Genomic DNA, 12,744 nt, shown 5'->3' with positions numbered 1-12,744 from the left:
ACCAGATCGCCGCTTTAGTGGCACTTTTTGCTGATAAAGCGGCGATAGGCGGTGATAAAAGAAATCGCGCTAAGCGCGGTTTGCGATAATTATCGCAAGTTGTTGCAAATATGACCCATAGTGCCCAATGGTCAATGGCAAGTTTGGCAACATGATCCCACCATGCTAAGGACATCCCAACCGCCAAAAAAGAACACTGATAGAATGTGCTTGGAAGGATCTTTGAACTTATAGGTGGTTCTTTCATGGTTGACCATTGAGGACCATGTATTACTGGTGCAGGTCTGCAATATTGAGTGTGCACTCTTGAGTTACCAGAATATTGAAGTTATAGTATCAAGTACCAATATATCGACAGGTAAGTATGTATAGGTGAGTATAGGTCTACTAAACGCAACTCCATACAAATGTACTTTGATGATATATACCTCTTTAAGGTACGTATATGTGGAGTAAAGATTAGTAAATCTATTCTTACCTATATGCACTTACACAGTCGCTATTCTGGTCCTCAACATTTTTGCTTCAATATTCTGGTACCTTGAGATTTCACACTTGTTATTTCAGCTGCAACCTGTATTTTCCATGGATAACCACAACCACGGTTTGGCCAAGGACAAGTATTTCTGTTTTTTTTTGGGGGGGGGGGGTTAATGATGCCTGCATATTTGGGCACATTTGTGGAGTTTGTACTTCCCAAAGATGTTCCCTGAATTTACCTGAGGCCTGCATGGTTACATTTACTGAAAACATGCAGCCCGATGTCCCACCAATGGTTACAGGAGGCTTAGGGAATTGTTTTCTCACTGTCACCTGAGTGGCCGCGAGGAATACATTGGGCCCGATTCACAGAACTAACTTAAGAAAAAATCCTAAACTTACTCCTTTTGGTATTCACAGAAGTTAGGGTTTTGTCCTAAGTTTGTCTTAAAACAGACTTAAGACAAACTTAAGACAGACTTAAGTTAGGATTTTGTCTTAAGTCTGTCTTAAGTTTGTCTTAAGACAAACTTAAGACAAAATCCTAACTTCTGTGAATACCAAAAGGACTAAGTTTAGGATTTTGTCTTAAGTTAGTTTTGTGAATCGGCCCCCATTGTTAGCTGCTCGGACTCTAGGGCCCATTTTACAGAATATGTTGCACTCTCTTTGTATGCGTCGGGCGCACCTTTCAAAAGGCATTCCCTGTGCAAAAAAGGAGATTGCACTCTATTATATAGAATGTGCTGCCCCAGGGCAGCTGCAAAGTTGTGCTACCCTGGGGGCAGCGCATTCAGTTGAAATACGAAGCAGTTTTGAAGCAGCCGCTCCGTGTTTCACTGTGCAGGCGGCAATCCCCTGCACTTTTAAGGGGAATTAGAGATCCCCTTGCAGGTTGGTGCAGTGAGTGACTACATTCGCCCGCAAGGGGATGTTTGGGGGTCCATAGGACCTCCTTTTCCCCTCCTGAAGCATGCTGACAATGGGTGCAATGGCAGTGCACCACCTTTTTCGCAGTGCACTGCCAGTGCGTCTCCTGACAGCTTCTTTGCCTCCACGGCCAGGTCTATAGTACAGCTCGGGTGCAGAGGCAAAGGGATTCGCTCATTTGCATTGGGCCACGCCCCCATGCAAATGAGGGAGCACCCTTTGGTGATAGAACTGGTGCTATATGTGCACCAGCACTATCTGTATTATAGAAAGGGCTGCACAACCGTCTGCGGCCCTTTCTGTAACACAAATGTGCTCCGGGGGCGCACAAAGTGGGCCCACATGCCTGTTGCGCGCCCAGGGCACTTTCCATAATACGGCCTCAGAAGTTTACAAAACAGACGGAACATGTGCTGCATGAGGAGAGGAAGGTGGCGCTGCTCTTAGTTTTGCATGGCAGTGGGACCCTTCCTACCACAGTGCTTGGTCACACCTGCCAATAGACCTAATTCAGGCAGAAGACACGATTTATGAGGCCAAAAATGGCTTTATTGTGGCTGAAATTGCCTCTCCTTCTATAGAAGTGAATGGTAGAAATACATTCTCCTGACTATTTTTTTAAATCTCCTAATTTCCTCTTTTAAAATGTTGGCATGTATGCAGGGCCCTTTCTTCAGTTGGCATAGGCATGGAGTAGGCATGGTGAGCGCTCATGGGTCTGTGGCAGGTTCAGACAGCCTATACAGCATTCAGGCAGTGCCGGTGTGGGCTGGTCTGACAGGTTAGTGAGAGGGCTGTTTTTAGTGGCTGTTTAGGGCCCTGTCTTATGGTCTGCTGGGCCAGATTTTACTGTTGATTTCTGTGATATTAAAACAAAAAATGCCTGCAGCAAGCTCAAATCCAGGCAGTGTTCCATGCCTTGCAAAGCAGTTATACAGCGCGGCTTAACAGGTTCAAGATTGCCTCATTTTACAAGCATAGACCCATTTTAGCTTTCTAATTCACTAATAGAGGCCATTGTTATTTTGGTGCCCTGGCCTATTTTCTGTTCCCGTCCAACCCTGGTCTGCGGTCCCAGGTTTAGGTTAATTCATTTATCCCATGATCTGTTTTTGAGGGGCCCCCATCTCCTTTGCATTTGAACACAGGTTGTTTTCCTTTTCCCTAAAATACATCGCTCATCGGACTAAATGATGCGACAGGTTGTCCTAGTGACGTAACGAAACTTGAGGAGCAACGCCTGCAAATTACACGGAAACAGCCCCCTCCCCAGCTCCCTATCTACCACTTTTGCTGAGGTGGGGCTCCCTCGCCCTCCGGGACCCCCCGCACTGCAGGGACTCTTGCTACGCCACTGGGTTGTAGGAACCACTTGATAGAACCGCCCCTTAATGAACACCAGGCGAGCAATGCCCATTGGACTCACAGGGCTTCACCCAAACCCCCCCCCCCCCCGCCCCGTTGGTGTGGCAGCCTGGGATGAGTCAGCTTCCCGGGCGCGCACACAGCCGCCCCGAGCACTTCGCAGGTCTTTAACACCTTCGCTGTGGTGGCTATTCTGCCGCAGCGCTAACGGTCGCGGGGGGCGGGCGGCTCACCTGCGCGGTTGACAGAACCGTTCCGTCACGGCTCACGGGTGAGCTGTGCTTGTGACGGAACGGTTCCGTCACGGCCCCGCCCGCTTAATGAAATGCACCGCGCAGGCGCGAAATCAGCGCCGCGCAGCGAGAGGGCTGTGACGGAACCTTTCCGTCATGAGCACAGCCCACCCGATGGGCGTGACGGAACGGTTCCGTCAATAGCGTCAAAAGAGTTAAAAGACCATTTGCATGTTAATGAGGCATTGTTGTTGTTTTACCCCTTCTAAGAGCCCCTGCAGTTCCACTCTGCCCATTGCCTTAAGATTCATCCCCTCCCAAAATTTCTTTCATAGCTCCCCCCCGAAATGTGTCTCTAGTTGCGCCTCTGATGAACACCATACTGCGTGCACACTCTTCTAGCTCAGCCTCAGGCAGGGCCGGACTGGCCGTAACGGGCATTGGACATTTCCCCGGGAGGCTGGAAGGGTGGGGGCCGGTTTTGCAGTGGTGGGGGCCAGTTTTGTTACTGGAGCCCGGTTTTGCAGCGGTGCTGCAATAGTTACCCACAAAGCAGCAGCTTCATACTTGCATGCATGAACCTCCCCAGTCCCCACCCACCTCTTCCCAGGGCTGGTCCGACCAAAGTGCCAGGGCTGCTGTGGGTTCCCAGTCCGGCCCTGGCCTCAGGTACCTTCTCTGAAGGGTGGGGACAAGACACACATTTTCCTTGCTCAATCTCACACAGCCCGGCTGCAGAGTATTTTCACACGGCCTCTACGTGAAACCACAGTTTTTGGACGAAATTGCAGCACCTGTTTTATGGGCAGCTAATGATGTCACCTAGGAATTAGCAACAGAAGTGATGCTAATGAACTGGTCCAAGCCAGAAACGAGGGCAGAGGTCGCCTCTAAAATGGCTTATTCCCGGCAGAGGCAGAATGGAGCCGGCAGATTCCTATCAGCATCTTTAATGACCCTCTGTGTTTTGGCTTTAATTGACTGTCTCTACTAAGGGTGAATAAAACTGCGCTAATGAATCCTCCCAGGGCCGATCTGCACCTCTCAGAATGCAGATAAAAAGGCTTAAATGGGAAGGAGCTAATCTGCCTTTAGGATTGAAAAAACGGAATATATAACAGCATTAGCATTGTGAGCCTGCTTCATAGACTACAAACTAATACACAATCAGAGATAAAGCTGCGAGGAAGAGGATGTGGCTTGGAGGGAAAATCAGGACACGATCGTGCTTTATTCACACAGATGCAGGGGTTTTCCAAACACAGGCGCCGCAGGTGTTCCAAACACAGGGACAGCGGGTGTTCCAAACATAGACGCAGTGGGTGTTCCAAGGACAGGAGCAGCAGGTGTTCCAAACACAGGCGCCGCAGGTGTTCCAAACACAAGGACAGCGGGTGTTCCAAACACAGACGCAGTGGGTGTTCCAAACACAGACGCAGAGGGTGTGCCAAACACAGGTGCCGCAGGTGTTCCAAACACAGGGACAGCGGGTGTTCCAAACACAGATGCAGTGGGTGTTCCAAACACAGTCGCAGAGAGTGTGCGAAACGCAGGAGCCGCAGGTGTTCCAAGCACAGGGGCAGCAGGTGTTCCAAACACAGACGCAGTGGGTGTTCCAAACACAGGCGCAGAGGGTGTTCCAAACACAGGCCCGCTTGTTCCAAACACAAGGACAGCTGGTGTTCCAAACTCAGGCACCGCAGGTGTTCCAAACACAGGGACAACAGGTGTTCCAAACACAGGGACAGCGGGTGTTCCAAACTCAGGCGCAGAGAGTGTTCCAAACACAGGCCCACTTGTTCCAAACACAGGGACAACAGGTGTTCCAAACACATGGACAGCAGGTGTTCCAAACTCAGGCACCGCAGTTGTTCCAAACACAGGGACAGCGGGTGTTTCAAACTCAGGCGCCGCAGGTGTTACAAACACAGGGATACCGGGTGTTCCAAGGACAGGAGTAGCAGGTGTTCCAACCACAGGCACAGCGGGTGTGCTAAACACAGGCCAGCGTGTTCCAAACACAGGGACAGCAGGTGTTCCAAACACAGGGACAGCGGGTTTTCAAAACACAGGGACAGCGGGTGTTTCAAACTCAGGCACCACAGGTGTTCCAAACACAGGGACAGCGGGTGTTTCAAACTCAGGGGCCACAGGTGTTACAAACACAGGGACACCGGGTGTTCCATGGACAGGAGCAGGAGGTGTTCCAAACACAGGTGCAGCGGGTGTTCCAAACTCAGTCACCACAGGTGTTCCAAGGACAGGAGCAGCAGGTGTTCCAAACACAGGCGCAGCGGATGTGTCAAACTCAGGCACCGCAGGTGTTCCAAACACAGGGACAGCGGGTGTTCCAAGCACAGGCGCAGAGGGTGTTCCAAACACAGGCCCGCTTGTTCCAAACACAGAGACATCTGGTGTTCCAAACTCAGGCACTGCAGGTGTTCCAAACACAGGAACAACAGGTGTTTCAAGCACAGGCGCAGAGGGTCTTCCAAACACAGGCACAGAGGGTGTTCCAAACACAGGCCCGCTTGTTCCAAACACAGAGACAGCTGGTGTTCCAAACTCAGGCACTGCAGGTGTTCCAAACACAGGAACAACAGGTGTTTCAAGCACAGGCGCAGAGGGTCTTCCAAACACAGGTGCAGAGGGTGTTCCAAACACAGGCCCGCTTGTTCCAAACACAGAGACAGCTGGTGTTCCAAACTCAGGCACCGCAGGTGTTCCAAACACAGGGACAGTGGTGTTCCAAACATAGGCGCAGCTGGTGTTCCAAACTCAGGCGCCGCAGGTATTAGAAACACAGGGACATTGGGTGTTCCTAACACAGGCGCTGCTGGTGTTCCAAACACAGGCACAGTGGGTGTTCCAAACACAGGCACCGCAGGTGTTCCAAATACAGGGACAGCAGGTGTTCCAAACATAGGTGCAGTGGGTGTTCCAAACAAATGTGCAGCAGGTGTTCCGAACACAGGGACAGCAGGTGTTCCAAACATAGGTGCAGTGGGTGTTCCAAACACAGGTGCTGCAGGTGTCCCAAAAAAGGGCAACGAATGTTCCAAACACAGGTGCTGTAGGTGTCCCAAACACAGGGACAGTGGGTGTTCCAGACACAGGGACAGCGGGTGTTATAAGCACAGGGTCAGCAGGGGTTCCAAACACATGGACAGAGGGCGTTCCAAAAACAGGCGTGGCAGGTGTTCCAAACACAGGCACAGTGGGTGCTCCAAACACAGGCATGGCAGGTGTTCCAAACACAGGGACAGCAGGTGTTCTAAACATAGGCACAGTGGGTGTTCCAAACACAGGTGCCACAGGTGTTCTAAGCACAGGGACAGCAGGTGTTCCAAATACAGGCACTGTAGGTTTTCCAAACACTGGCAGAAAATGTTCCAAACACAGGTGCAACAGGTGTTCCAAACACAAGTGCAACAGGTGTTCCAAACAGAGGGACAGTGAGTTTTTCAAACACGGGCGTTGTGGGTGTTTGAAACACAGGCTTAGCGTTTTTTTCAAACACAGGTACAGTGGGTTTTCCTAACAGAGGCCTAGAGGGTTTTGCAAACACAGGCACAGTGGGTGTTCCAAATACAAACTCGGCGGGTGTTCAAAACACAGAAGCAGTGGGTGTTCCAAAAACATGGGCAGATAGTGTTCCAAACACAGGACAGTGGATGTCCAAACACAGGTACACCAGGTTTTCGAAACATAGGTGTAGCGGGTTTTCCAAACATAGGCACAGCAGATTTTCTAAACATAGGTGCAGCAGGTGTTCCAAATATAGACATGTTGGACAGGCCTCGTGAAAGGGCCGCTCCCTCCCCGCATGATAAGGCCCGAACACCGGCTCTCCCGGTGTCTCCAGAAGAACCACCCCGGCAACCCATCGAAGCAACCCGCAACCCGTCCCCAACGGGACGCCTGCTCCCGGCTCAGCCGCCATCTTGGACACTGCACCACGAGGCCGCGTGGCCTCAGCTCGACCCCAACCCTGGGCCTGGCCAGGCCCCGACATCGAGGCACCACCATCCACCCAGGAGGTGAAGGAACCACTTGGCAGGTCAATGGGAAAGAGAAGTGTCGGTGGCTCTCCCCCGCCAGGTGCCGATCGCCCCCGGTCTCCCTGGGCGCTGGCTCCACCCCCCTGCTGGGTGTCTGGACTCCCTCATCCCGGACCTCCTGACCTCCAAGCGCGAGGGTCCGGACATCAAAGGAGGCCAGACCTATAACTGGGGCAGCTCCAGAGCAGGAAGGCAGTTGTATCCTGGAGTCGAGAGACACCTTGAAGAACTCATCCTTGACGGACTGCTGGCGCTGCCGCAGCCCTGCCTTGTGAATCATCGTTCCTGCCTGCTGGCACTGCCGCGGCCCTCTGCAACCTACACCTTCGTCGGGACCTGCTGGCGCTGATGCGGCCCATCCTCGTGAACCATCGTCCTGCCTGCTGGCGCTGCCGCGGCCCTCTGCAACCTACACCTTCGTCGGGACCTGCGGGCGCTGCCGCGGCCCATCCTCGTGAACCATCGTTCCTGCCTGCTGGCGCTGCCGCGGCCCTCTGCAACCTACACCTCCGTCGGGACCTGCTGGCGCTGCCGCGGCCCATCCCTGTGAACCATCTTTCCTGCCTGCTGGCGCTGCCACGGCCCTTCTCGAACGAGACTTGTCATCCTAGCCGGCTGGCGCTGCCGCGGCCCGACCTTCCAGAACTCCGAGCTCGAGGATTGTGAGCTCCTCATCTTGCCACACCTGTACCGGACCGGTACCAAGACTGTCCCGCTACCCTTTCCCCTTCAGAGACTAGAATTGAGAGGACCCTCGTGTCCCGACCCCACTGTATCGTTGATAACCTTGCTTCAAGAATCGTATATAAAGAGTGTTAACCTCATCCTTGTGTGGTGTCCATCTGTGGGGGGGAAGTTACTCGTCTGTACGATCGCTGGAGACGGCCCTCACCGGAGGCCTCTCCCCCTGTCCTCGGCCGACCCTCCGGGTCCCCGTCTAACATTGGTGGCCAGCGGCGCGATCCGAACCAACGCGTAATAGTACAGAGAGTAACTCACCCCACGACTCAACCACAATGACAACAAAAGAGAGCGGAACCACAGAAAACTTCCAGATGGAGAAACTAGAAGAGTACAACCACAGAGAGCTAAAACAATTTTGCATAGAACTAGGCATTGCTACCACAGGACTGAGCACGAAAGAAGACTTCAAAAAGGCCCTGGAATCTTGGGCGGAGACGGGTATGACCGTACCCCAAAACCAAAACCTCGAGGCGCCGGAAACAAACACCACTCCGACAGAAGGAAGGAGATCGGGTCTCTCCCCGGAGGAGATCCGAGAACGTGAAAAAAGCCGACTCCATGAATTGGAGCTGGCTCGACTGCGTTTGGATGGAGAACTGAAATTGGCGGAACAAAAAATAACGTTGGAACACTTGCGGCTCCGAGAGGAGCGGGAAGAGAAGCAAAGACAGAGGGAGTTAGAAGAGAAAAAACTAGCCTACGAACATGAGCGCAATCTAGCAGAAATAGAGCTTCGGAAACAGAATAAAGATCTTGGGGTGCCCGATCGCCCGAACACTCCTGGCACTACAGACCCTAAAGTCCACATCCCCAAGGATGTCGTCAGAGAATATTACCGGAACGACGATATCCAGCAATGGTTCAAAGCCTATGAGATAGCCATGACCTCCCACCGGATTTCTCGAAGTGACTGGGGAGCCGGGTTATGGGGGAGGTTCATCAACGAAGGGCGAGATGCCCTGCTGCAACTCCCGGACCATCAGATGACCTCCTACGACCACATGAAGGCCGCCCTACTCACTCGATACGGACTCACGCCCGAGATGTACCGCCAGCGGTTCCGCGACTGTAAACGGATCCCGGGTACAACTTGGGTGGAGTACGTGAACTTTTTCAGCAGAGCATTCGAGGGGTGGATCAAGGGCAGCCAACCACCTACGAACAACTCTTTAACCTCATTGTGTGGGAGCACCTCTCCAACAACTGCTTCGTCGAGCTCAGGCAGCACCTCCTCGACAGTAAAGTGACTGAACCTCGGCAACTCGCCGCTGAAGCTGACCGATGGGAAAGCACCCGAGTTGCCCGAAACGGGCCCAGCGAGCCAAACAGAACCAACCAAGGTCCCCATCGCCCCCGAGGAGGAGGAGGCCAGGGCCGGGGCAGAGACGCCGTCCCGGCGGCTCCCGCCAGCAACACCCCGCCCCCGGCCGGCAGGGGAAACCCCCTGATGCGTCCAGGGTTCCGAGCAAACGTTACTTGCCACCGGTGCCAGCGGCCCGGCCACTATGCCAACGACCCTAATTGCCCGAAGAACCAGAATCCTATACCACGCCAGGTCGCTGCCGCCGCCCTGGGAGAAGAGCAAACCCCAGAGGATTATGAAGAGTACGAACCGGACCAGCCCGAGTGGGAACCAGCCGCCATGTCCCTGGTCTGCCTAGGGGAAAGAGACATGATTCCGCGGGCTCCCCTACCCGCCAATACGAGAAAATACAGCCAGTGGGTCAACATAAATGGGCGCCAGGCTGAAGCCCTACGCGACACCGGGGCCAGTGTGACGGCAGTCCGCTGTCACCTGGTAACCCCGGAGCAGATCTTGCCGAACGTCCTTTGCCCCGTCCCGTCAGCCGACAACTCAGAAAGCCTGTGTCGGATGGCCTGCGTCCCCTTCGAGTGGGGAGAAGTGTCCGTAATGCTGAAGGTGACTGTCCGCGATGATGCCCCAGTGGACTGCCTCCTGGGGAACGACCTCGAAAGTTCCCCCTGGGCAGCTGTCAAAAGAAGAGAGCACCTGGGGATGTTGGGCCTCCCTGAATGGGCCTGCATAACGACCCGGTCCATGGCCGCCCGCGCCATCTCCAGTCCCGAAGAACCCAAATGGCCAGAACATCCTCCCTCGATCGTCCCGGAGGGAGACGACCTAAGCGCCAATCCCCCAGAGCAAAACAAAGAAGGGCCCGTTCAACTCCAGGACCTTCCCGAACTGGCCCAGTGGCGTCAAGAGGGTGGTCCCACCCAGGAACAATTCCGACAAGAACAGAAGACCTGTCCCTCCCTCGAGGGACTCCGGCAGCAAGCCCTCACCCAGAGCGCTGGAGATACCGCGGGGGCCCACTGGATTTATTGGGACAATGACCTGCTCTACAGTGAGCAAAGAATTGCTGAGCTGGGGGCCAGTCGGGTGCTGGTGGTGCCCCTCCGCTTCAGAGACTTCCTTTTGAACTTGGCACACAATGTCCCCCTTGCTGGGCACTTGGGGCAAGACAAAACATACAGCCGCCTGGTAACCCACTTCTACTGGCCCAAAATGCGAAATGATGTCTCCAACCACTGCCGGGCCTGCCCCACCTGCCAGGCCAGCGGGAAGAGCGGCCGAAAGATCAAAGCACCCTTGCAACCCTTTCCCGTCGTCACCACCCCGTTCGAACGGGTGGGAATAGACATTGTGGGGCCCCTGGACCCCGAACGGCCCAGGGGCACCGGTTCATCCTAGTCCTGGTGGACCACGCCACCCGCTATCCCGAGGCCATTCCTCTTCGGACCGTGACAGCACCCGTGGTAGGCCGAGCCCTAATGAGGATCTTCTCTCGAGTGGGCTTCCCCCGGGAAGTCGTCAGCGACAGGGGCACGAACTTTATCTCAAAGTACATGAGGTCTCTCTGGCAACAGTGCGGGGTCACCTACCGGTTCACGACCCCTTATCACCCGCAAGGAAACGGACTGGTCGAGCGGTTTAACCGCACTCTCAAAGGGATGATCATGGACCTGGAAGAACCCCTACATCGCCAATGGGACGTGCTGCTCCCGTGCCTCCTCTTCGCCTACCGAGAAGTCCCCCAGAAATCCCTCGGCTTCAGTCCCTTCGAGCTCCTGTACGGACACCCCGTCCGGGGCCCCCTCAGCCTGGTCAAGGAAGGATGGGAGATGGCCCCCCAGAAGACACCTCCGGACGTATATAAGTATCTCCTGACCCTCCGCAACCAGACCCGGCGATTCAGGGAACTCGCCAAAGCCAACCTTGAGGCCAGTCAGGAGGACATGAAGAAATGGTACGATCAGCATGCCTCCTCCATCGAGTTCGAACCAGGCCAGCAAGTCTGGGTGATGTCTCCAGTTGAACCCTGTGCCCTGCAGGACAAATGGACAGGACCCTTCAAGGTGATAGAACGCAAGGGCCCTGTCACCTACCTAATAGACATGGAGTCCTCCCGGAACCCCCTGCAAGTCCTCCACGCTAACAGACTCAAACCCCACTTCGTACGCTCGGAACTCAGCCTACTGATGGCAACGGATAGTGGGACGGAAGAAGACTCCGAGCCCCTCCCTGACCTACTGAGGACCCGTGAAAAAGATGGCTCAGTGGAAGGGGTCAGACTCTCCGAAGCCTTGTCCCCGGAACAACGCCAAGACTGTCGGGCTCTCCTGCTACAATTTGCGAACCTGTTCTCCCTCACCCCAGGGGTTGTTAGATTTCTCCCCAACTGGACCCACACCATGGAAGCGAGGATGGCCCCACGCCTCTACCCCTATTCGGAACGCCACACGCCCTTTATGTCACAGCGTGGCAGCGGACCGAACAAAGGAAGAAGGTAGGAAAAAACAAAACAAAGAAAGAGAAACGCCCAGGCTCTTTCTATGTCACAGCCAGATAAACTCTGTATTGGCATCTAGGATACGTTTTCTAACCTGCAGCAAAACAAGACAAGAAGCAGAGAAGAGTACATGAGGTTACTCACAGTTCCAGTGTCCTCCTACATGTATCCCCCTCCCTTCACCCTTATCACTGCCCAACACACCCCCTTTTCCTCCTTACCTGTGTGACATAGACGGCACTTCCAAAGGGAGATGTGTAACGAGTAGTCCCACAGGAAATGGCAAACAAACTCCCAATAGCGAGCGTTTAGTTCAAAATAGGGGAAAAAGTCATTCTTCTGACACAAAAAACCCCTTAAATAAGTATGCCAGCTTATATTGCCGTATTTGCATTACTCAATCCTACTTGTGGCCACAAACTAAAGGGCGTTCTAAAAGAAACGCTAGAAGCAAAACGCTTCGTGAAAAGGTCCCAACTTCACACAACGATGCGAATCGGGTACTCAAGAACTCGGCACCGCCGTAACTCTCACTGCATCCAGGAAGAGCTCCAAAATTCTCTTGAAAACAAACAATGAAATGTCCCAAGTCTTTTTTACGCTTCCAAGACCTGAAGCGCAGCGCAAGTCTCCCGTTGCACCCAACTTGCGGAAAGGTGTTCCAAGCAACAGGTATCCGGATAGCAGAACGAAGCCTCGTTCTGCACAGCTCTGCATTCAGCGGAACAACGCCGGGAATGAAAGAACGCACCCAACGGAATTAAAGTTCAAATCCCCACAACTCGTTCTGGTAATGGACGAAACCCAACCAGGTAAGAAACCAAGCCCCGATCAATGGCACGGGCACCTAGTTATGGAGAGAGGAAGGAAAAAGGGGGCGGATGCTACCGAAAGGTGGACACAGAAAGAGGACACTGGTAAATTCAGGCAACAGGTAACAGGAAAGAAAGAAAAGTCTGCCTAATTCCTAACAGGGGTCACCCCCTGGTGCCTTCACGACGTGGACACTGGGGATAGTCCACCTATTCGACACAGGGCGTACCGAGTGCCAGATCGGGTGCGCACCTGCATCCAGGACGAAGTCTCCAAAATGCTGGCCCTAGGAGTAATCGAGCCATC

The 12,744-nt window shown here is 53.8% G+C and overlaps 1 protein-coding gene across 1 annotated transcript in view; it reads right to left on the bottom strand.

Moving 5' to 3' along the window:
- The window catches only part of KBTBD12 (kelch repeat and BTB domain containing 12), a 573,283-nt gene that overhangs the window by 60,102 nt on the left and 500,437 nt on the right, over positions 1 to 12,744 (bottom strand). The gene's annotated exons all lie outside the window — the stretch shown is intronic.

This window comes from Lissotriton vulgaris, chromosome 9 (assembly GCF_964263255.1).
Source record: "Lissotriton vulgaris chromosome 9, aLisVul1.2, whole genome shotgun sequence".
Lineage (NCBI taxonomy): Eukaryota > Metazoa > Chordata > Amphibia > Caudata > Salamandridae > Lissotriton > Lissotriton vulgaris.
Note: the sequence above shows the minus strand (reverse complement) of the source record. Positions and strands in the feature narration are given on the sequence as shown.